This window comes from Telopea speciosissima, chromosome 11 (assembly GCF_018873765.1).
Source record: "Telopea speciosissima isolate NSW1024214 ecotype Mountain lineage chromosome 11, Tspe_v1, whole genome shotgun sequence".
NCBI classification, from domain to species: Eukaryota; Viridiplantae; Streptophyta; class Magnoliopsida; order Proteales; family Proteaceae; genus Telopea; species Telopea speciosissima.
Genome location: NC_057926.1, coordinates 44125759 through 44151465, shown reverse-complemented (window position 1 = coordinate 44151465; position 25707 = coordinate 44125759). Strand labels below are relative to the sequence as shown.

General features: G+C 38.5%; 1 pseudogene; it reads left to right on the top strand.

Annotated features, from left to right (window-relative positions):
• Positions 1-982: 982 nt before the first annotated feature.
• LOC122645177 lies at positions 983-21306 on the top strand (annotated as a pseudogene).
• The last annotated feature ends 4401 nt before the right edge of the window (positions 21307-25707 follow it).

Sequence of the window (25707 nt, the reverse complement as noted above, 5' to 3'; positions counted from 1 at the left end):
TTACCCATTAGAGTCACTTCTCTCCTGAAAGGTGGGAGAACCCATAAGTCACAAACCCTTATCTAGGTGATAACCTTCAAAACAACCCCCTTCACCTCCTCGCCTTAAGGCGGTCAAAGAGAGGCAATGATCTCACTTAAGGATGTGATGGTTTTTGCCCCATGCCCCCACAGTAGGCACTTTGGCCCCCAGTCCCCCCCCCCCTCCCCATCCCCCTTCGTAATTTAAAAAAATGCAAGAAAAATGTTGTTTGATCATGTAACCCCTACACCAATGCAAGGGCGCCAACATGAATGGGATTTTTTATATCATAGGGAAGGGATGGTAATTTTGTGTACTCCTATGTTTCGATGCAGGGACAACATGACCATACAACCTTCTTTTGGGCCAAAAAATTTAAATTTAATAATAAACCAATATTACTCCAATAGTTGGAATCCTCACATAGGTTGACAACCAAGAGAAGCTATGTTTATACCGTACCACCATATGTGTTTCTCATGAACAAAATTTTTGTGATGGAGGGATGGTCTATCCTTCACAATCAGAATTGCTACATACACCACCGTCCTACATGAAACAACTATGAAAACTATCTGTAAACTTCTTGGTAACCTCCGCGGTCAAAGAAAAAACTTGCCATATTTTGTTGACTCTATCTCCCTGTTTTGACAGACCTACCAATAATGACTTTAGACATCACAGGGATTCGAGCTTGGAAACCCTGTCTTGCGAACAGTTTAAATTAAGGCCTCCTTGACTTAGTTATATAATTGTATTATTCTGTTCCTTACCATACCACACATGTTAAAATAATAAATTAAACAATTGGGGTTGCATTATTATTAACGAAATGTTGAATTGTATTCATCCAACCATCCATCATTTCTTATAAATACTCTTGCTTTGGCTCTGCTACTTCATCATCGCTTGCTTTAAGCTCATCTTCATTATTCTCTTCGGTCTTTCACAGCACTCCTCTTCCGATCACCTCACAGAGAAGCATAGAAAACAAAAAGCAATGGGATCGATCGGAGACATCTATGAAGCTCAGCATGCCGAGGGTCCAGCAACTGTACTGGCCATTGGCACTGCAAATCCAACCAACACCATGTACCAGACTGATTTCCCTGACTTCTACTTCAGAACCACCAAGAGTGAGAACATGCCTGAGTTGAAGGAGAAGTTCAAACGTATTTGTAAGTACTACCATCATTTTTTATTATTATAATCTATGAGAAAATCTTATTGTAACTTCCAATTTTTTCCAATCAAACTGATGATAACCCTTTTGATGTTGTTGAAACAGGTGAAAGATCGACGATTAGAAAACGTCACACCTTCCTTACCGATGAAATGATCGCAGAGAATCCCTCACTCTACGATCCAACAGCTCCATCAATTGACGCACGCTAAGATATTATGGTGGCTGAGGTACCTAAGTTGGCCATGGAAGCTGCAACCAAAGCTATCAACGAGTGGGGACAACCCAAATCAAAGATCACTCACATTGTATTCACTACTATTTCGGGTGTTGACGCACCAGGAGTCGACTTCCAGCTCATTAAACTCCTTGGCCTTTCCCCAACTGTTCGACGTGTGATGATGTATCATCTTGGATGTTACGGTGGTGGCTCTGTGCTCCGTGTTGCCAAAGACCTTGCCGAGAATAACAAAGGTGCTCGTGTACTTGTTGTTTGCTCAGAGCTGAACTCCATCAGTGGCTTCAAAGGACCCGATGAGGCAGACTTGCATGCCCTACTAGGGATGGCGATATTTGCAGATGGTGCAGCAGCTTTGATAGTTGGTGCTGACCCTAACACCTCAATCGAAAGCCCATTGTTCCAACTCTTCTCAGCAGGGACCCGGATACTCCCTGATTCAGAAGAAATGGTCGCCGGACACTTGCGTCAAACAGGTCTTTCAATCAGTTTAACCAAGGATGTGGCCAAAACTATCGCTGCAAATCTTGGGAAATGCTTGGAGGAATCATTCACCAAAATAGGGATTAATGATTGGAACTCTATTTTTTGGGTAAGTCACTCTGGTGGTCCTGCAATTTTGGACTTGGTCCAAAAGACACTTGGCTTGAAAGAAGATAAACTGAAGTCATCAAGGAAAGTGCTGAGTGAATACGGTAACATGTCAAGTCCCACAGTATTGTTCATTATGGATGAGGTGCGAAGGAAATCTATGGAAGAAGGGAAAGCTACAACTGGTGATGGGCTTGAATGGGGTGTGCTATTAGGGTTTGGACCAGGTCTTACTGTAGAAACGGTTGTGTTGCGTAGCATCCCTACAACTTCAGCTCATTGAGTAAACATTAAACAGTGGCCTACAAGTGAGAAGAAGTCTCAGTTTCTGTTTATAGTTTACTGGTGAACTGTATGAAAATGAATGTCTCATTCATATTTGCAATAGATTATTATATATTTTCCCTTGTATTAACTGCATATCAAATAATTATTATTCTTAATTTATAATTTTGTTGTTGTTACATCAACTACGAGCTTGACACGGCATTCTGAATAAATTACCTTTTTACCAAAAAGATTACGTTAATTGGCATTAATATCGATATAAACGATGTATTAATTACTATAATGTCAATAGAGGTAGTGGCATGGTATTATTAGGCAAGGGACACTGAAAAGAAGGTTTTAATAGAGCTCCTCCACTGTCTGAACCCACGCATGGTTGACTTCGTAATCTCGGTCTCAGATCCAGATAATCGTCTGGATCAGATTGGTATCAGCTGAGACCAATCGAATACATCTGTACGAACAAGAGTAAAAAGATAGTAAAAACAGTTTTTTTACAAATAAATAGGGGCAAATAAGTCCTATTTGGGCAATGTGATACATTGATCCAATACCGATACCAAGATTCCGAACCATGGTTGGGAAAGAACCTTCAATACTTTGCAACCATATATATGAGATCTAAAGCACCTTAATTTTTTTTTCCTACTTCGTTTGTAACAAAATCTATGTGTCAAAAACTTTAGGAAACTACGAAGGATTATTAATTAAGTTACACCATCATCCCTTCCATAAGAATTAGGGTACAAATCAAATTGATCCAATTATTCTAAGCTTTCCTTGATTCTTTGAAATATTTTTGGCTTATGTCTTCTCCCCCTCTCAAATAAGATATCCCTATGAATTCTCATCTTTTAGAATTTTGGGGGAGGTTCCTCTACGATTTTGTCAGTAGGGGATTCACAATGGTGAGGGAGAAGACGGAGAAAATGAATAAATTCTACTCTATTATTGGAGGAAACTTGTATTCCAACAACTGTACATGTCTTCATTGCATTTCAATGAATAAATCGTTTTCTACGCAAATAAAAATTGTATAATGATGAGTAAATACTCTTCAAAGCTTTGTCATTTAAAAGGGAAGGAATTCAAAAAAGGCATTTTGGTCAATGACATCTGAATTGTAGATTGATCAAAAGGCAAAATATTCATTTGACATTTTTTCACTTCACTCTATAGTCTATACATGGTATGTAGTGTTTCCATATGGCAAGTTGGATGGGACCCAAAGATACACTCAAGATCGATTTCTTACTCACATGTCAATCAAGTTTCAATTGAATTTTTTTTTTTTATGAGAAAATAAAATATATTACAACTAGGCAAAAGATACAGAGATGTAGAGCCCGCTTGATAACCTTACGAGAAACAGTTTCTGGTGTTTTTCCATTCTGAAAAAATGGAAAAACACCTAAAAATCACTTGATAACCTTACGAGAAACAGTTTCTGGTGTTTTTTGTGACTGTTTTTTAAAACATAAATCAAAATTTATGCTCCCTGGAAGACTTTTGACAGAACGTGTTGGACATATTCTGTCGTTTCTTGGCTAAAAATTGAAAAAGTGTGCCCGATAAAAACTTCTATATTCGTTCAGTATGCTCTTTTGTAAAATTGGAAAAGTGTCACAAACATATCCTTTTGTTAATTTTTTTTAAAAAAAAATAAGGGTTTTGCTTGTTTCCAAGAATAGGTTTACGAAGCGGGTCAAAAACGGTTTCTCAACACAGAAAATGAAAAAACTGTTTTGCTATTTCTCAGCACATAACCAGAATAGAAACACCCGTAAGGTTATCAAGTGGGCACATAGTTCCTTGTTTGAGCATTTTTAGCTAGGTTATAAGCTACCGCAAAACAGAAAGGGTCCCCCTTAGTACTAAATGTAATGTCTTGTCCTATGGTATTTATATACACAAATTCCTTGAGAAGTGGCCAAGGCCAAGGAGTATGTGTTGGCGTTGGAAGAGACTCGACAATCCGTTGATTGGAGCACCACACTTCTTTCACCTTCAACCCTAGACTGGATGCATGCTCGAGACCTGTCCGGATACTAACTAATTCTGGTTTCATATGACGAGACGAATTAAAACTCCCTGTAGCAAGCAAAGCAAACTTGCCATCTAACAAAAATATATAAGACCATCTTGCTGAATTCACTTCTGGTATCTGATGTCCTGCACAGATTAAAATAAAGTAATTGAATTTCGGAAAATGGGAAAAAGTAGATAAGATTAACTCCTCCTCATTATGAGAAAGAACATCATGGGACGAAAATGGGGGGGGGGGGGGATAAGTCTAAATCAACTATCCATTTTTCAATACTCTTCATTACCCAGACTGGATCCGCCTTCTCTAGACCAAGCACGACCTTGTTTCTAGCAGACCAAATAAAATAACAAGTGATAACAAAAACCCCAAAAAACCATATCAAGGATTGTTTGTCAAGCTTATAATTAAACATGGTGGCAAGGCAAAAATCTTTGGGGGAGGAATAAGACAAGAATTCTAATGAAAGGAATAAATGCTAGTATGATTCAACACAGTTTCCACATAAAGCACAAGAGGGGTCAATCTTAAGCCATCTTGATAAAGTTGCCTTGATAGGAAGTCCTGCATTTAACACCCCAGAAAAAATGTTTGAATTTAGGATGTATTTTCAGCTTCCAAAAGAACTTCCACCAGGTGGAAAGATAAGGATTATGACTAGAAGGTGGTAAAACTAAATATCTAGCAGCTAGTTTTGTACTAAATCTTCTATTCTTGGCCAAAGTGCACCACCAACTATCATCAGAATCAGATAAATTAATTTTTTTAATATAAGTAGAAGTATCAAGAGGAATAGAAACATCAAGTAAGGCTGAATTCCAACTAGAATAAGAGACAAACTTATCAACCTTTTCCGCATGGTTAACCAAACCAACCAAGGAAAGCAGCTGACCACCTGGGATAAAAGGGATCCAGGGGTCAATCCAAAAGAAAGTGGATTTACCATTGCCAATTTTCCTAATCAGAATATTTCTCAAGGAAGGAATTATATAAGTTATACTATTCCATGTCCAAGAGCCTCTCTTAGCAATAGCTTTAGGGTCATAAAAGGATGCATTAGGAAAATATTTGGCTTTAAGAACTCTAGCCCAAAGGAGAAGATAAAACTTTAAAGACTACCAAGAGGGTGTACACCAAAACATGGGCTACAAAGATAATATATGTCAATACAAGGATGCATTCCACTGCATTTTAGCTGTATATAATTTAATTATATGAAATTTGGCATATACAGCCAATCCAAATTTAGCCCTATATCGAGGAAGCTAGTGAAGAAAACTACAAGTTGCTTTGCCATCAACCTAGCAAAGTCAGCGATGAAAAGCTAATCTACGACCACCCTATATAAAAGGGCTTTAGCGCTTTACTTAAACAAGTAATGGGTGAGCCCCAGCAAACAAGAAGAAGATAGATGCGCATACTAAGCAATATTCAAGCAACGGCTGAGCTAGCTGCTCTATGACCACTCTCTCTCGATGGTCGAGCTGATCTTCGAACAGCCTCCTCTTTCTTTCTGCTCTTCCCGATGAGCGAATTGCATGTAGAGATCCATAGGGGCTTATAGTTTAATTGGTTGAAACGTACCGCTCATAACGGTGATATTATAGTTTTGAACGGTGAACTAGACAAGCATACAGAAGGGTGCATTATAGATTGTTATGAAAAAATTTGCGTAGAAATTGATCTGAACCAACCTCTTGCATTGGCGGTTCTCCTAATAGAAAAAGGATAACCTCTACCGACGAGTCCATTGCAAGTATGAGGCGTTACATAGTGTATGTTTTCGATGTGGCAAATTAGGCCATAGGAAAAATGCATGCACGAACTCAGAACTGTTGTTGTATCACTGCGGATATTTCTCTTTCTAATCCCACAATAACCAGTGCCCCTAACGAGAAAAAATAGGGAAAAGCAGCCATATGAGCTCACAGGCCTCTTTTATGGATTCCAGTCTGGAAAAAAAATTGATAGCTTGTGTTTCTGTCGTATCAATTATCATTTCAACAATCAACTTCTCCCATAATAATATCTATACTACCTAGTATTGTCATAATATCAGCCAATTTCATTCTTTGAACTAACTAAGGAAGAATTTGCAAATTGATAAAACCCAGTAGACAAATTTTCCATCTCCAAGAAAAAAAATATATAACTACTAGCGTAGATGGAAAGGACCAGTACGGTAGGTGTAGACACTGAATTTTGTCACCTTAGAGGACCCTCCAAACGATGAGGAATTGATCTTGGCACTAATCTCAAAGATCAAATGGCAGAAGATGACTGGTATCTACCTGGGTTATTTCAAACAATTCAACCTTTCTGGAATCATCTATAACTTCTAAGATTGGTCCACAATGTCATATAAGAACCATGTCTAGGCTTTGGTGTGAAGATGCATGACACCGCCTGACCATTATTTCATCAAAAAACAGGTTTTGCGAGTCCCCCACTTTGGGCGCAGCTTTTACTGTGTTCTCATCCAAATTTATGGTAGATATCTATATCATTGAAATTTTTTTTTTTTTTTTTTTGTGAATAAATTTGTATTCCATAAGCCCAAAATCACAAGAAAAATCTCAATTTGGGAAAAGGAAAGAGAGAAAAAGATAAAAACAATACAAGGCTACCCCATTAAGGAGGGATAGAAAGGTTCCAAGAAGTGGCAATGTGACGATTTCTTAGGGATTCTACCCAAGGCCCGAGGAGTGACAGACTTTGGTTCTAATCTCAAAATAGATGGCTTCCCAAATCTGGGTCTTGGATTTGGTGGTCCATCTTCTAAGATTGTGCTCTCTTCAGATGTGGTAGATCGTAGCGCAAAAAGCAAGCTTTCCCACCTTGTCACAACCAGATTTTCCATTAAAGTTATTCTTGATCCACTCCCATTCCTTGTCAAAAGGGAGAAGTCTACGCGAAGAATGGGAGCACTTTTAAATGATCCCTTTCCATACAGTGGTAGAGAACGAACATTCAAAAAAGAGAGGTGGGACATTCTCCTAGGCATACCAACATAGACAACAAGTAGAAGATTGAACTATTCTTCTCTGCTGCAGTAAAGACGATGTAGGGAGAGATAGAGATAAGGCCCTCCAAGTGATAAAGTTGTGGCAAGGGATGTGGCCTGGAAACCATCCAATAATGTGCCAAGGGACCTTAGGTGCATGGGCCCGCACCAGTTTCCAAGCCAAGGTAGATGTGAAAAACCCTGAGCTTGTAGCGATCCATATGATTCTATCACCGCTCCCAGTAGGTCTTCGGTTGACGTTGTTAAGGCTGTCCCAAGCGTCAAAGAGGTAAGATGGAGAGAAGGGGCCCAAGTCCCAATCTCCATCACAAATTATCTCAGAGATAAGGGGCATTCTGTCTGATCTTCCATCATAGCAAATTTTGTCTCCATATGTCTTTATCAACATTCCATGGGGGTTCCAGTTATCCAGCCATAAAGAGGTGTTAAGTCCATCATCAATGTTGTAATGAATAACATCTGGTGCTAACTGTCTAGATTGAGGATGTGGCGTAGGGGTGTAAATGAATAGCCCAAATCCGTTTTTGTATTCATATCCATATCTGTTTAGTACTATCCGAATCCGTCCGAAAGCTAAACGGATACGGATACGGATAGGCTATAGCTATCTGAAAAGCTATATTTACATGTAAACGGATGAAATATCCGATCCGTATCCGTGTCCGTATCCGTTTAGCACTATCCGAATCCGTCCGATAGCTAATCGGATGCGGATGCGGATATAGCACTATCCGAGCCGAATCCAATCCGTTTACAGCCCTAATGTGGCACCATGCCTAGGATGAGTTTGTGGGCAAGTGACTCTCCATATAGAGTCTCTCCTCGGATACCGAGAATAGACCCAATCCACCCAAATGCTTCTTACCTTGGAGGCAAGTTTCCAAATTAGCTTGATAGCTGACGTCCTATTCATATCTTTAATGCGACGGAGGCCCAAACCCCCCTCTTTTTTTTTTTTTTTTTTTTATAGGTAATATCAATTTATTCCAAAAAAAAAACAAAAACAATTACAACCTACAAAGGCAGCCTAAGAGAGATTCAATGATCAAAACCCCAGGAAGGCCCCAACCCAAAGAAAACAAGAGGAATTTACCAATAGGCCACTCCTCAAGCCTAGACCAATAACAAAAACTGGACCAAAATTACAAACAAAAGGACAAAATCATCTCACCACCCAAAATGAATGGATCCCCCCCTTCTCGACAAGGAATAAATTCCTTGGAGATTTCTTCCCTTTCTAGATGACAGTTTTACACCAGTCTTCAACATCTGCACGGATATCAGATATGAGGGAGGGCATCGGCCTTGTCCTATTCCGGAATATAAGGAAGTTCCTCTCTTTCCAAATATGAGTAACAGTCGAACAAAAAGCCAGCTTTGCAATGCACCCAATAGAATCCCCATCAAATTTCTTCACAATCCATTGAGCTTCCAAGATGATGTTGCTCCTAGGTCTCCTAGATGGAGAGCAAAGCTGCTTTATGCTCCCCCAAATTTGTTTAGTAAACGAGCACTCAAAGAATAGGTGGTCCCTACTCTCCATATCCGCCCAACAAAAGCAACAAAAAGGGGGGACCAATACATTCCTCTTCCTAAGCTGATCTTTAGTAGGAAGACCATCGATCAAGCCCCTCCAAGTCGTCGCTGAATGTCTAGGAATACAGTTGTTGAACCATACAGCAGATGCCCATGTCACTTTAGCTGAAGGACACCTCACAATGTCCCAGGCTGATCTAGTAGAGAACTAATGCAATGCAAGAATATGTTATTGTCTATACCTTTCCAAAGAAAAGCACTCATCAGAGATTCCACCATATGGATTATTGAATTTTACTCACAAAGACCTTTACGATGATATATTGATCGTCAAAATCCGACGGTCGGATCTCTAGATATCTCCTTGGAAGTTTGTCGAAAAATTGATCTAAACTTGCTAAAATGTGTCGGCGAAGGTGCTAAAATGCGTATGTTCAAAATGCTAAAATGCGTTGGTGAAAGTTCTAAAATGCGCCGGCGAAAGATATTAAAATTCGAAGGAAGAAGGTGCTAAAATGTGCTAGTGAAAAAATCGCATTTTCATCGGCGAAATATGCTAATTTGTACCCACAAAAATGCTTATTTCCACCGGAGAAAATTTTAATAAAATGGCTATAAATGGCCCTTCAAAAAAATGGAAAATAAAGAATTCGAAATCCAAAGTTCATAAATTGGGGGAAAAAAAGCTCTGAAACCCTAGGAAAAACAAAGGGAAATAGAGAAAAAAGAAGGGAAAAAGAAAGGAAGAATACTCTAAAAAATACACTAGGAAAGTGAGAAAACTACAAAAATACCCCCAGGGCATGAAGTCCACCGAAAGATCCAAATGACTGAGTCTACAAGGTCACTTTGGCAAAAAGAGGTATTTTTATCTCTCCTCCCCCTTTTATTTTTTTATTATTTTATAATGTAGATAATTAATTAATTTTTATAATTAATTTTTATATATTGTACATACTCTTTCAGTTTGTCCCAAGACATCCTTTTTTGCACCGTTATAATGGAAAACTTTCTATGAATAATATTCCTTTCCAGCATGGGTGCTCCCTATTGTGCCCTAAACCCCAAAAAGGTGTTGCACATCATTCTAAGCACTCTGAATCCCCCAGATTCCATTCTGACCAATAGCAGCCCGCTAAAAAGAATCTTTTTCTATCGGAATCCGATCGGCATCTAGTCAGTTGTGTTGGATTCCTTTTGACCTAAATAAGTAATAATCACCTCGGGTTTCCCCCAAAATCCTCCATATTCCGTTCTGGTCAATAGCGGCTCTCAAAATGAAATCTTTCTTTGTCAGAGTCCGATTGACACCCAGTCAGTTGCCTTGGACTCCTTTTGACCTAAATAGGTGATATTCACCTCCGGTTTCCCAAAAATCCCTTCAGATTCTGTTCTGACCAATGGTTACTATGGAGTCCGATCAATGCCCAGTCAACTGCAATGAACTCCTTTTGACCTAAATAGGTGAATTTCACACAAATCTTTGTTTTATGCCTTTATAATGCCAACATTTATGAAAAAAACATAGATTTCCTTATTTTACATTTTCATATTGCCAAAATCATTCACCATGTATATATGTCATGCCTAGTGTAGCTTATATGCCAATATTTACATGCATAGTTCATTTTATTTTAGGAATGATCAGAATATATAGAGGCCAGCTTTCAGTCGAGTAGGACTGGGTGATTAACACCTTCCAAGTACGCAACCTTGAACGAACCCAACCTTTGGAGACAATCAAGAGCCTTATCCATTAGAGTCATTTCTCTCCTAAAATGTGGAAGAACCCATAGGTCACAAACCCTTGTCTAGGTGGTAACTTTCAAAAGAACCCCTTCAAATCCTTCCCTTAATGCAGTCAAAGAGAAGCAGTGATCCCACCTGAGGATGGGATGCTTTCTGCCCGTACCCCCACAGTAGGCACTTAGTTCCCTTGAGGTATCAGTTCCGAGGTTCAATTCCTCACCTAGTCCCCCCCCCCAGCCCCCACCAATTCCCCCTTCGTAATTTAAAACAAAAAACAATAGGCAAGAAAATGTTGTCTGGTCATATAACCCCTGCCCCAAAACAGTTTGGCACCAACATGAATGGGATTTTTGATATCATAGAGAAGGGATGGTAATTTTGTGCACTCCTGTGTTTGGGAGCAGGGGCAATGCGACCATACAACCTATTTTCGCGCCAAAAAAAGATTAATAATAAACCAATATCACTCCAATGTTTGGAATCGTGACATAACTAGGTTGATCACCAAGAGAAGCTTTCTTTATACCGTACCACCATATGTGTTTATCATCAACAAAATTTAATGGAGTGGTGGTCTGTCCTTCACAATCGGAATTGTTATATACACCACCGTCCTACATGAAAGAACTATGAAAACTATCAATAAACTTCTTGGTAACCTCCGCGATCAAAGAAAAAATTTGCCATATTTTGTTGACTCTATCTCCCTATTTTAACTGACTTACCAATAATGACTTTAGACATCACAGGGATTCGAGCTTGGAAACCCTGTCTTGCGAACGGTTTAAATTAAGGACTCCTTGACTTAGTTATATAATTGTATTATTCTGTTCCATACTATACCACACATGTTAAAATAATAAATTAATCAAATGGGTTTGCATTATTATTAATGAAATGTTGAATTGTATTCATCCAACCATCCATCATTTCTTATAAATACTCATGCTTTGGCTCTGCTACTTCATCATCGCTTGCTTTAAGCTCATCTTCATTCTTCTCTCCGGTCTTTCACAGTTGTTCTCCTCTTCCGATCACCTCAGAGCCAAGCAAAAAAGAAAGTAATGGGATCAGTCGGAGACATCTATGAAGCTCAGCATGCCGAGGGTCCAGCAACGGTGCTGGCCATTGGCACTGCAAATCCTTCCAATACTATGTACCAGACTGACTTCCCTGACTTCTACTTCAGAACCACCAAGAGTGAGAACATGCCTGAGTTGAAGGAGAAGTTCAAACGTATTTGTAAGTTTCTATCATTTATAATATATGGGATAATCCTATTGTAACTTAATTTTTCAAGTTTGTATGTTTTAAGTCTTTTTTTCTATCAAAATGATGAAAAGCTAATTGATGTTGTTGAAACAGGTGAAAGATCGACGATTAGAAAACGTCACACCTTCCTTACTGATGAAATGATCGCAGAGAATCCCTCACTCTACGATCCAACCGCTCCATCACTTGACGCACGCCAAGATATTATGGTGGCTGAGGTACCTAAGTTGGCCATGGAAGCTGCAACCAAAGCTATCAACGAGTGGGGACAACCCAAATCGAAGATCACTCACATTGTATTCACTACCATTTCCGGTGTTGATGCACCAGGAGTCGACTTCCAGCTTATTAAACTCCTTGGCCTTTCCCCAACTGTTCGACGTGTGATGATGTATCATCTTGGATGTTACGGTGGTGGCTCTGTGCTCCGTATTGCCAAAGATCTTGCCGAAAATAACAAAGGTGCCCGTGTTCTCGTTGTTTGCTCAGAGCTGAATTCCATTAGTGGCTTCAAAGGACCCGATGAGGCAGACTTGCATGCCCTACTCGGGATGGCGATATTTGCAGATGGTGCAGCAGCTTTGGTAGTTGGTGCTGACCCTGACACCTCAATCGAACGTCCATTGTTCCAACTCTTCTCAGCAGGGACCCGGATTCTCCCTGATTCAGAAGAAATGGTCGCCGGACACTTGCGTCAAACAGGTCTTTCAATCAGTTTGACCAAGGATGTCGCCAAAACTATTGCTGCAAATCTTGGGAAATGCTTGGAAGAATCATTCACCAAAATAGGGATTAGTGATTGGAACTCTATTTTTTGGGTGAGTCACCCTGGTGGGCCTGCAATTTTGGACTTGGTCCAAAAGACACTTGGCTTGAAAGAAGACAAACTGAAGTCATCAAGGAAAGTGCTGAGTGAATATGGTAACATGTCAAGTCCCACAGTATTGTTCATTATGGATGAGGTGCGAAGGAAGTCTATAGAGGAGGGGAAAGCCACAACTGGTGATGGGCTTGAATGGGGTGTGCTATTAGGATTTGGACCAGGTCTCACTATAGAGACGGTTGTGTTGCGTAGCATCCCTATAACTTCAACTCATTGAGTAAACCTTACATGGCCTACAAATGAGAAGAAGTCTAAGTTTTTGTTTATAGCTTAATGGTTAACTATATAAAAATAAGATTCACCAAAAAAAAAATGAGTGTCTCTCATTCATCATTTGCCATAGATTGTATTATTTTCCCTTGTATTAACTGCATATCAAATAATTATTATTCTCAATTTATAATTTTGCTGTTGTTACATCATATATGTCACATTTCGTTATCTAAGTCAATCCTAAAAAATTGGAGTTTCCCAGTATATACTAGACATTCAATCCTAATCTTAGATGACCATCAAACAATGTTGAGGATTCTTTGTAAAAGCATAAAAGATTTGAAAACAAAATATAGAAGGAAGGACATTAGGCCCAAATTAATCAATTAGCTATTAGAGAATGTAGGAGTTTGATCATGTTGGTAGTATTCATGTCAACTACGAGCTTGACACGGCATTCTGAATAAAAGAAGGTGCCGATATTATTAGGTAAGGGACAATTAAAAGAAGGTGTTAAATTTTAAATGAGAATCTAGAACACCTTAATTTTTTTTCCCTACTGATACATCGATCCAATCTCGATACCAAGATTACGAACCATGATTGGTAATCTAGAGCACCTTAATTTTTTATTTTTTTTTCCCTACTTCGTTCATAACGAAATCTACATGTCGAAAACTTTAGGAAACAATCAACAAATCTCTTTATATAAATTTAAATAGTGTTGAAGCTTCCTCATTAATTAGGTTACACCATCATCCCTTCCATAAGAATTAGGCGACAAGTCAAGTTAATCTCAATACTCTAAGCTTTCCTTGATTCTTTGAAATATTTTGTCCTGTGCCTTCTCTCTCTCTCTAATAAAAAATCCCTATGTTGACTTCTCATCTTTTTGAATTATGGGGGAGGTTCCTCTACGATTTGTCAATAGGGGATTCACAATGGTGAGGGAGAAAACAGAAAATGAATAAAGAAAACTCGATACTAAAAGGGCATATTATGTTAAGTGGACAATGTGAGGATTTTTTACTTCAAAATCACTTAATGAGTAGAATATAGAGGCGATGGCTGTACTTAGTGGTTTATTGGAGGCAATCTCTAATTTCATTGAGTATTTTGTTGTAGACTCAGATTGTAAGGATTTAATTTCTTGTTTATCAGGTGCACGGGTATTTGCATCTTTGTCTGCCCAACCGATAGTAGAAGATAATTTACATTTATTTTTATATTTCATTTCTTGTATTTTCAATTATGTTCTTAGGGATATCAACCAGATTGCTGACTCCTTATCCTAGAAGGCCGTGTTTTAACGATACAATAGCTTGGCCAAATTCTACTATATGGTTAGAAGAAACTTGTATTCCAATAACTATGTGTTCATTACGTTTCAATGAATAAATGATTTTCTACAAAAAAAAAAAAAAAATGTTTAATGATGAGTAAATACTCTTGAAAGCATTGTCATTTAAAAGGGAAGAAATTCTAAAGACATTTTGGTTAATGAAATCTGGATAGTAGGTTGATCAAAAGGCAAACTATCCATTTAATGTTTTTTATTTCACTCTATACATGGTATGTAGTGTTATCCATATGGTAAGTTGGATGGGACCCAAAGATACGCCCAAGATTTCTTACTCACGTGTCACATTTAAGTTGAATTGGTATTGCCAAAAGAGAAGATAAAACATTAAAAATCCAAGACTACCAAGATGGTGTACCATAAAACATGGGCTACAAAGACACAATATATGTCATAATGAAATGTGACATATATGACAAAGACACAATATATGTCATATATGTCACATTTCATTATCTAATTCAATCCTAAAAATTTGGAGTTTCCTAGTATATACTAGACATTCAATCCTAATCTTATATGACCATCAAACAATGTTGAGGATTAATTCTTTGTAAAAGCATAAAAGATTTGAAAACAAAATATAAAAGGAAGGACATTAGGCCCTAATTAATCTATTAGCTATTAGAGAATGTAGGAGTTTGATCTCGTTGGCAGTATTCATGTCAACTACGAGCTTGACACGGCATTCTGAATAAAAGAAGGTGCCGGTATTATTAGGCAAGGGATAATTAAAAGAAGGTGTTAAATTTTAAATGAGAATCTAGAACACCTTAATTTTTTTTCCCTACTGATACATCGATCCAATCTCGATACCAAGATTACGAACCATGATTGGTAATCTAGAGTACCTTAATTTTTTATTTTTTTTCCCTACTTCGTTCATAACGAAATCTACATGTCGAAAACTTAAGGAAACAATTAACAAATCTCTTTATATAAATTTAAAGAGTGTTGAAGCTTCCTCATGCGAAGGATTATTAATTAGGGGACAAGTCAAGTTAATCTCATTATTCTAAGCTTTCTTTGATTCTTTGAAATATTTTGTCCTGTGCCTTCTCTCTCTCTCTAATAAAAAATCCCTATGTTGACTTCTCATCTTTTAGAATTATGGGGGAGGTTCCTCTACAATTTTGTCAATAGGGGATTCACAATGGTGAGGGAAAAGACAGAAAATGAATAAAGAAAACTCGATACTAAAAGGGCATATTATGTTAAGTGGACAATGTGAGGATTTTTTACTTCAAAATCACTTAATGAGTAGAATATAGGGCGATGGCTGTACTTAGTGGTTTATTGGAGTCAATCTCTAATTTCATTGAGTATTTTGTTGTAGAATCAGATTGTAAGGATTTAATTTCTTTTATATCAGGTGCATGGGTATTTGCATCTTTGTCTGCCCAACCGATAGTAGAAGATAATTTAAATTTATTTTTGTATTTCATTTCTTGTATTTTCAATTATGTTCTTAGGGATATCAACCAGATTGCTGACTCCTTATCCTAGAAGGTCGTGTTTTGACGATACAATAGCTTGGCCAAATTCCACTATATGCTTAGAAGAAACTTGTATTCCAAAAACTGTGTTCATTACGTTTCAATGAATAAATGACTTTCTACAACAAAAAACAAAAAAAAAAAGAAAAATGTTTAATGCTGAGTAAATACTCTCGAAAGCATTGTCATTTTAAAGGGAAGAAATTCTAAAGACATTTTGGTTAATGAAATCTGAATTGTAGATTGATCAAACGGGCTCAGGGCCGATTTTTTTTTAGCAGCCTTCATCTTATGGTACATTTGGAGAGCCAGGAATGAATTAGTTTTCAATAATCACTATTGGAAGCCAGAGAATGTCATCTCAGTTGCTTGTAAGGCCTATTCGGAGTTCATCGAAGCCATTTGTGTAGGTAGCTATTTTCAGCACTCCACTGATAGTTTGGTCCCCTCTTCCCATTCTTCTATTAGTACCACTTGGACCCCTCCTCCTCCCCAGTGCATCAAGGTAAATTGCGACGCTGCATGGAACCCTGATTCGGGTTCTGGAGGTATTGGTGTCGTGCTGCGCGATCATTTTGGAAAGCTTGTCTCTGCTTATTCCTGTGGGGTTCAATGTGCATCGTCACTGATGGCTGAGTCTTTGGAGGTGCGAGCAGGGCTTCTTCATGCGATTAATAGTGGTATCACTGAAATTATTATCGAGTCTGATTGCTCCTCACTTATCTCTCAGTTGAACTCAAGCTCCTTTGATCTCGAGATTCTTAAATTTGCAAGGATATTTCTCAATTACAGATGTCGTTCTCCTCTTGCACTTTTTTGTATGTTCCATGGTCCTCCAATGTTGTGGCGGATTCCTTAGCTAGGTCTGCCTTGTCGGCTGCATCCCCGATCATTTGGCCTAGTACCACCCAGTGGCTAATCTAGCTCGGTTTAACTGATGCTACTGCTTGTATGGATCCTGTTCTTCAATGAATTTTCTTTCTACCCAAAAAAAAATGTTTTTTATTTCACTCAATACATGGTATGTAGTGTTATCCATATGGCAAGTTGGATGGGACCCAAAGATACGCCCAAGATTTCTTACTCACATGTCACGTTTAAGTTGAATTGGTATTGCCAAAGGAGAAGATAAAACTTTAAAAATCCAAGACTACCAAGAGGGTGTACCACAAAACATGGGCTACAAAGACAATATATGTCAATACAAGGATGCTCCCAATACATTTCAATTGTATATAACTTAATCATATGAAATTTGACATAGACAGTCAATCCAAAGTTAGCCCTATATCGAGGATAACTACTAGCGTAGATGGAATGGGCCGGTATTGTAGGTGTAGACAACCTTAGAGGACCCTCCAGACGATGAGGAATTGATCCTAGCTCTACTCTCAAAGATCAAATGGTAGAAGGTGACCGGTATGCCCCTAGGTTAATTCGAACAATTCAACCTTTACGGAATCAGATAAACTTCTTATAGGTCCATAATGTACCGCCTAACCATTATTTCATCAAAAAATATGTTTTGCGAGTCCCCAACTTTGGGCACTGATTTTACTTTGTTCACGTCCAAATTTATGGTAGATATTCATATCATTGAATTTTACTCGCAAAGACCTTTCCAACTATATATGGATCGTCAAGATCCGATGGTCGGATCTCCAGATATGGCTCTGGAAGTTTGTCAAAAAATCAATCTAAACTTGCTAAAATGTGTTGGCGAAGGTGCTAAAATGCACTAGTGCAAAATGCTAAAATGCGAACGTGAAAGGTTCTAAAATGCATCGACGAAGATATATTCGCCAGTGAAAGGTGCTAAAATGCACCAGTGCAAAATGCTAACTTGCATTGATGAATTATGCTAAAGTGCACCAGTGAAAAAAGTGCATTTTCGCCGGAGAAAAATGCTAATTTGCACCCACAAAAATGCTTATTTCCGTCGGTGAAAAATTCCCCCCTTAAAAAAAACTGAATTCGGAATCCAGAGTTCAGAAATTCAGAAAAAAAGCTCTGAAACCATAGGAAAAATCAAGGAGTAGAGAAAAAAGGAGGAATACTCGTCAAGAAAGTGAGAAAAGTACAAAAATACCCCCAGGGCCGAAAGTCAGCCGAAAGATCAAAATCTGCAAGGTCTCTTTGGCAAAAATATGTATTTTTATCTCTCCTTCCCTTTATTTTTTTATTATTTCATAATGTAGAAAATTAATTAATTTCTATATATTGTACATACTTTTGCAGTTTGTCCCAAAACACCCTTTTTGCACCGTTATAATGGAAAACTTTCTATGTGAATAAGTGATAATCACCTTTGGTTCCCCCAAAACCCCCCATATTTTGTTCTGGTCAATAGTCGCCCTCGAAATGAAATCTTTCTCTATCAGAGTCTGATCGACACCTAGTCAGTTGCGTTGGAATCCTTTTGACCTAAATATGTGATATTCACCTTCGGTTCCCCAACAATCCCCTTCTTATCAATAATAGCCCTTGAAATAAAATATTTTCCTATGGAGTCTGATCGATGCCCAGTCAATTGCGTTGAACTCCTTTTGAGCTAAATAGGTGAACTTCACTCAAATCTTTGTTTTATGCCTTTATAATGTTAGTATTTCCAAAGAAGCATAGTTTTTGTTATTTTACGTTGTCATATTGCCAAAATCATTCACCATGTGTATATGTGATGCCTAGTGTAGCTGAGATGCCAATATTTACATGCATGTTACATTTTATTTTAGGAATGGTCAGAATATATAGAGACCGCTTTTCAGTCAAGCAGGACTGGGTGGTTAACACCTTCCTAGTACATAACCTTGAACATACCCAACTTTTGAGTGCAATCTAAAGCCTTATGTATTAGAAACATTTCTCTCCTGAAAGGTGCAAGAATCCATAGGTCATAAACCCTTATCTAAGTGGTGACTCTCAAAAGAACCCATTCACCTTCTCCCCATACGGTGGTCAAAGAGAGGTCCCATACGGTGGTCAAAGAGAGATAGTGATCCCACCAGAGGATGTGATGCTCTCTAGCTACCCCATACCCTCACAGGAGGCATTTAAGCCACTTGAGGTATCAGTTCGGAGGTTCAATGCCTCACCTAGTCCCACCCCCACCCGTCCCCCTTTTATTCCCGTTGTCCCCCACCCCTCAGTCCTCCTTTGTAACATAAAAAGGGCAAGAAAATGCAACCTGATCATGTTACCCCTGCACTAGCACACGCACATCAACATAAATGGAATTTTTTATATAATAAAAAAAGGAATGATAATTTTGTGCATTTTTTTGTTTGGGCAGGGGCCATTGCAACCATACAACCTTCTTCCCATGCCCCCATGCCCCCCCCCCCCCCCCCCCCACCGCAAAAAAAAAAATTATAATAAATCAATATCACTCCAATAGTTGGAATTGTCATATAACTAGCTAGGTTCACCACCAAGAAAAGCTTGTTTATACTGGACCATGTGTTTTTCATCAACAAAATTTTTATGGTGGAGGGGTGGTCTGTCCTGCACAATCAGAATTGCTACATACACCACCTTCCTTGATCAAACGAGTATGTAAACTATCTGTAAACTTCATGGTAACCTCCGCGGTCAAAGAAAGATTTTGCATTATTTTGTTGACTCAATCAGGCCTGATCTTTTGACTGACTTCACAATAAGAGTCACCTCACCAACCTTATCACAGGGATATGGGCTTTGGAAACCCCGTCAAATTTAGAGATAAAAATAATTAAATAAGATTTTAATTGGAAGTTTAATTGAGATTAGGATTTTAACATTGATTTCTAACCAAATAGAATAAGGTGAGCCAGCCTTTAATGAATTAGTCCTCCAGGAACTGGCTCACATTTCTTGACTTAGTTATTGAATCAATTGTATTATTCTGTTCCTTGATATACCTCACATGTTAAATAAATAAATTAATCAAATGGGGTTGCGAATTGCATTATTATTAACGAAATGGTATTATTTCTTGACTTAGTTATTCAATTGTACCATATCTTTTTACTATAAATACCCAATGCATTGGCTCTGCAACTTCATCATTGCTGTAGCTCTTCTCTCCAGTCTTTCACAGTACTCCTCTTCCAAACACCTCACAGCAAAACAAAAGAAAAGCAATGGGATCGGTCGGAGACATCTATGAAGCTCAGCATGCCGAGGGTCCAGCAACGGTGCTGGCCATTGGCACTGCAAATCCATCCAACACCATGTACCAAACTGATTTCCCTGACTTCTACTTCAGAACCACCAAGAGTGAGAACATGCCTGAGTTGAAGGAGAAGTTCAAACGTATTTGTAAGTACTTTTATTATTATAATATGTAGGGGAAAATCTTATTGTATCTTACTTTAAAGTCTTTTTCCATCACAATGATAACCTTTTTGATGTTGTTGAAACAGGTGAAAGATCGACGATTAGAAAACGCCACACCTTCCTTACTGATGAAATGATCGCAGAGAATCCCTCACTCTATGATCCAACAGCTCCATCACTCGATGCACGCCAAGATATTATGGTGGCAGAGGTACCTAAGTTGGCCATGGAAGCCGCAACCAAAGCCATCAACGAGTGGGGACAACCCAAATCGAAGATCACTCACATTGTATTCACTACCATTTCCGGTGTTGATGCACCGGGAGTCGACTTCCAGCTCATTAAACTCCTTGGCCTTTCCCCAACTGTTCGACGTGTGATGATGTATCATCTTGGATGTTACGGTGGTGGCTCTGTGCTCCGTGTTGCCAAAGACCTTGCGGAGAATAACAAAGGTGCTCGTGTACTCGTTGTTTGCTCAGAGCTGAACTCCATCAGTGGCTTCAAAGGACCCGATGAGGCAGACTTGCATGCTCTATTAGGGATGGCAATATTTGCAGATGGTGCAGCAGCTTTGGTAGTTGGTGCTGACCCTGACACCTCAATTGAACGTCCATTGTTCCAACTCTTCTCAGCAGGGACCCGGATTCTTCCTGATTCAGAAGAAATGGTCGCTGGACACTTGCGTCAAACAGGTCTTTCAATCAGTTTAACCAAGGATGTGGCCAAAACTATTGCTGCGAATCTTGGGAAATGCTTGGAGGAATCATTCAACAAATTAGGCATTAGTGATTGGAACTCTATTTTTTGGGTAAGTCACCCCGGTGGGCCTGCAATTTTGGACTTGGTGCAGAAGACACTTGGCTTGAAAGAAGATAAACTGAAGTCATCAAGGAAAGTGCTGAGTGAATATGGCAACATGTCAAGTCCCACAGTATTGTTCATTATGGATGAGGTGAGAAGGAAGTCTAAGGAAGAAGGGAAAGCTACAACTGGTGATGGGCTTGAATGGGGTGTGCTATTAGGGTTTGGACCAGGTCTTACTATAGAGACGGTAGTGTTGCGTAGCGTCCCTACAACTTCAGTTCATTGAGTAATAGTCAGTAACCTACAAAGGAGAAAAAGTCTCAGTTTCTGTTTATAACTTAAAGGTTAACCATTTCATTGGCATTATTTTTACTATATTTTTCTCTATAAGAGTTTTATAAAAATAATTATCCAACAGTATTCAATAAAAGCAAAACATGTTACCATATTTCAACATAAATGTCAAACACATCAGGCCTATTTTTGTTGAAAAATGTTTTATTAAAGCAGATTTTACTATTTCTTTGTGTTTTGGAAATCTTTATTTTTTTGTGTTTTTTTCCCACGTGTTCCTTTTGGATTTTGGTGTTGCTATTGAGAGAGGAAACATTGTGTGGGAAATTTAATCCCACAGTGGAAGTAGGAGAGGATGTAAAACTGTTAATAATTAGAAACGGGAATCTTCTTTCACAAGAGTTATCCCTCCTCCGATGTGCCGATGTGGTTATGGGTCCTATTTTCCACGCGCGCGCGGAGCCAAGCTATTTCGTGGGGGGATGCGGTGTGGTGTGTTGGGCCGGCCCAGTATCTTTCAATTTGGTTCTTTATTGGACCAATTTTGGGTGGTAATACATAGTCTTTTAGGACGTAAGTGATTATGTTTAGGCTAAGACTTAGGCCCATGTGGCAAGGCTATTAAGAGCCACACCCATTCCATGGGGTGAAGACGTCCCAAGCCATTTATACGTGATGCTTAAGTGATTTCTCCTAAAAAAAACCCGGCTTAACTGATTTCTCTTAAAAAAACTGTCTCTCTCTGTCCCTTCCTATGATTTTATTTACGTTTGAGCACAACTTTGTGAGACTCAAAAGGATTTGCAGTAAGGTAGTGCACCACTATTGTCGAAAGCCTGCCTCATTAGGGGGCGTCTAAGGTCTTGAGGAAAGTGCCCATTGGTAACCTCAGACTACATCTACCTTACATCATTTGATCTAATTTTTTGGAGGATACGTACACTTTCCTTATGATAAATAAGTTACACCATTCTCCATAGTCTTATATAGGGTTGCAACAGGGTTGGGTTGGGCCGGGCTTTATAAAACCCTAGCCCATCCCTGTGTCCCCTCAATCGGTGGGCCCAGGCCCGACCCGACCCGACCTTACCTTGATCAAGGCCTGAAAATCCAACTCTGACCTGCCCTCAGGGTCGGGCCGGGCTAACTCTGATTGGCCCTGATCACAGAGAGGGGAAAAGACCAAAGACTTGTGCCAACTTGAGAAAGGGGGTATTTCATGTTGTAGGGGAGGGTGTGCACTCCCAAATTCATCCATAGATCAAAGGATCCATTTCAATTGTCGATGGGGAATTTTCCTAAGATAGTTTTGCTACAAAGGTGGGTGGTTAGCCAACAAACTTGGCCAATGGGGGTGAAGCAAGTTTTTAGTTCCAAAAATAGGTTTCTTAGGGCTTAAGAGTGTCCATACATGGATTCCAGTCTTCCAAAAATGGGGCTTTTACATGTTTGGAATCAAAATCTCAATCAAACATAGCAAGTTTAATATCTCTCGGATCGTCCAGATATCAACATTGATCTGGGGGTTATCGACATAGATGTGATGTCAATGAACAACCCTCGATGTCTACATGGGGGGTGATATTGTCAACTAGTGAAATTTTATTGTCAGTTACATATCGACATGAAGAAAGTTCTGTTTGACATTATCATAAGGCTTCATCGATGTCGACAGATGTCAACTCAATGTCAACTCTTGCCTTTTGAATGTCTGCCCTGCTCGGAGTGTCAAGTGTGCATTTTGCACCGCATTATCTGGTTTCATTTTGGTCCGGGTCAATTTCAAATTGACCTCAGCTGGGTCAAGCCCTTCCAGGGTTGGTTTGGAATGTTTGGATGTTCATAACTTTTGATTTGTATGTCTAAATTAGGTGATTCAAAAGCTTTTTTTCTTATTATTTTGCATATTACGCCTTGATATGAAAATTGGGGATAGTATTGATCAAAATGGATGGATCCCATTTGTTAAAAATAGAATCTGCTCCTAATTAAGGGGCATATGAGCTCATTTTCATACCAATTTGGATATAGTGAATTAATCTGTCACTCACGTACTTTGACAAATTTCCAAGATAATTGCCATTGGTTATCAATATTTTCCCTCTCAGAGGTATTATGGTCATTTCCAAGAACGATTTTTGGACAAATTCAAGAAAAGTGAACATGACTCCGACATCTACGGATACCAAGTCTCCACGCCTTGAAGGTTACTCATCATCATCACTATTTTTTTGCAAAAAAGAAGAATAGTTGTGTCTTCCACTTGTTTCTTATGTTGGAATGCCTAAGCAGATATTCATCATCTCTTCTTTTTTATGAAAATTCCCCACCTCTTCTTTGATTGCCTGTTCTCAACTGCTGTTTAGGAAGGCATCATCCGGAATTGCACTCATTCTAGGTGCAAAATTCTCCATTTTCATAGAGAATGGCAGTGGACTAAGTGCTATTTTGATGGCAAATTCGGCTCTATCCTGTTGAGCAAACTTGCTTTTTCCGCAGCAATTTTTCACATTTGCAGAGAACGAAATCTGACAAGATGGATGCTCAAATCCAGGACATTCTCCATGATTTGGGAAGCCGTCTCCTTCGAAATCACTGCAATTATTTATCCCTCCTTTGGCCCTTGGGTAGAGTCCCCCAAGAATATTTCTTCGTCTTGGAATATACCCATCCCTTCTCTTGGGGGTAAATCTTTGATGTATTTTTCCTTCCTTTTATTCTTCTTTTTTACCTGATTGGGTTGCTTATTTTTTATTGAATACATGATTTATTCATCCAAAAAGAAGGTGTGTCTCATGCCGCAACTATATAAAAATAAGGAAGCAGTTTTCTGTACAGGAGTTTGACCTACGCCAGCACTCGCATGTGTCTATCTCTCTCCTCCTTAAAACAAGGGAGTAGACATGTCTTTTCATATGGGGAGGAGAGAGATAGACTTATGGGAGTGCTGGCGTAGGCCACACTCCCGGACAGAGATCTTTTTCCCATAAAAATAAGTGTCTCAATATTCATGCAATATATTCAATTATTTTCCCTCGTAATAACTGCATATCAAAGAATTAATTATTGTTCTCAATTTATAATTTGGTTGTAGTTACATCATACATGTCACATTTCGTTAGTTAAGTCAATCCTAAGAATTAGAAGTTTCGCACTGTATATTCCAGCCATTCAATCCTAATCTTAGATGCCCATCAAACAATGTTGAGGGTTCTTCGTAAAAGTATAAAGATTGGAAACAAAATAGAAAACGGGAGGACATTATTAGGCCCAAATTAGTTTGTTAGCTATTAGAGAATTAGAGAATGTAGGAGTTTGATCTCGTTGGTGGTATTGACATTAATGTCCATATAAATGATGTATCCTTGTAATATCAATAGAGGTGCTGGTATGATGACACATTTTTATAAAATATAATGGGATTTTCTTATTGACATCTCTCAAGATATCAAATAATCTGTAATTTGTCTTTTTTGCCTTTTTTTGGTATGACATACAAATTTTTTTCAAAAAGGATAATAATGTCATGTCATATGCATAATAAAAAAATGTGCATGACAATGATACCCGTTTTTTATAATATAATGATGGGTATCAGAGCATGGCCCCTGCGCAGATGCAGAAGCATCATGGGGGTAAAATTTCAAGCTTTCATAAAGGGCGGGGTGGTCATTTTGCACCCCACTGTGTTTGGGCGTTGGTAGTACACTCCCCCATAGAGATCTTTTCTCCTATAATGACATAACATTTTTTTCACCTTATTTTGAAAATCCTTTTATACCCCTATCTTAAAAACCTTTGAGAATAACACAAGGGACAATTAAATTCTAAATCCACCTATAGAGGTGTCATTCAGTGAGATTCAGACACTTCCAAATATACTTAAGTTTAAACGTGAACACTGAAAACTTAATAGATTAGTTCGAAAGGAACATTCAATGCTACTTTGTGAAGGAACTCCATTGATTCGTTTCTAGCATTCTTTGTATTTATTTCATTTTTTAAGATTAATACAATACTTTGCTCACCTTTAGCAAAAAAATGAGAATCTAGGGCTCCTTATTTTTTTTCCTATTTCATTTGTAACGAAATCTACGTGTCCAAATCTTTAGAAAATAATTAACAAATCTCTTAATATAATTTTAGAGTGTTGATTGCTGCAGGTTCATTATGGGAAGGATTATTAATTAAGTGTTTTTTTTGTTTTTTTGGGGGGTAAGAATTATTAATTAAGATACAACATCCCTTCCATAAGAATTATCTCTCTCTCTCTCTCTCTCTCTCTCTCATTATTAATTAAGATACAACATCCCTTCCATAAGAATTATCAAAAGAAAATACATAACATCAAAACCTGGCAATTCTCAAGCGAGAGACTAGAAGAGAAGCAAGC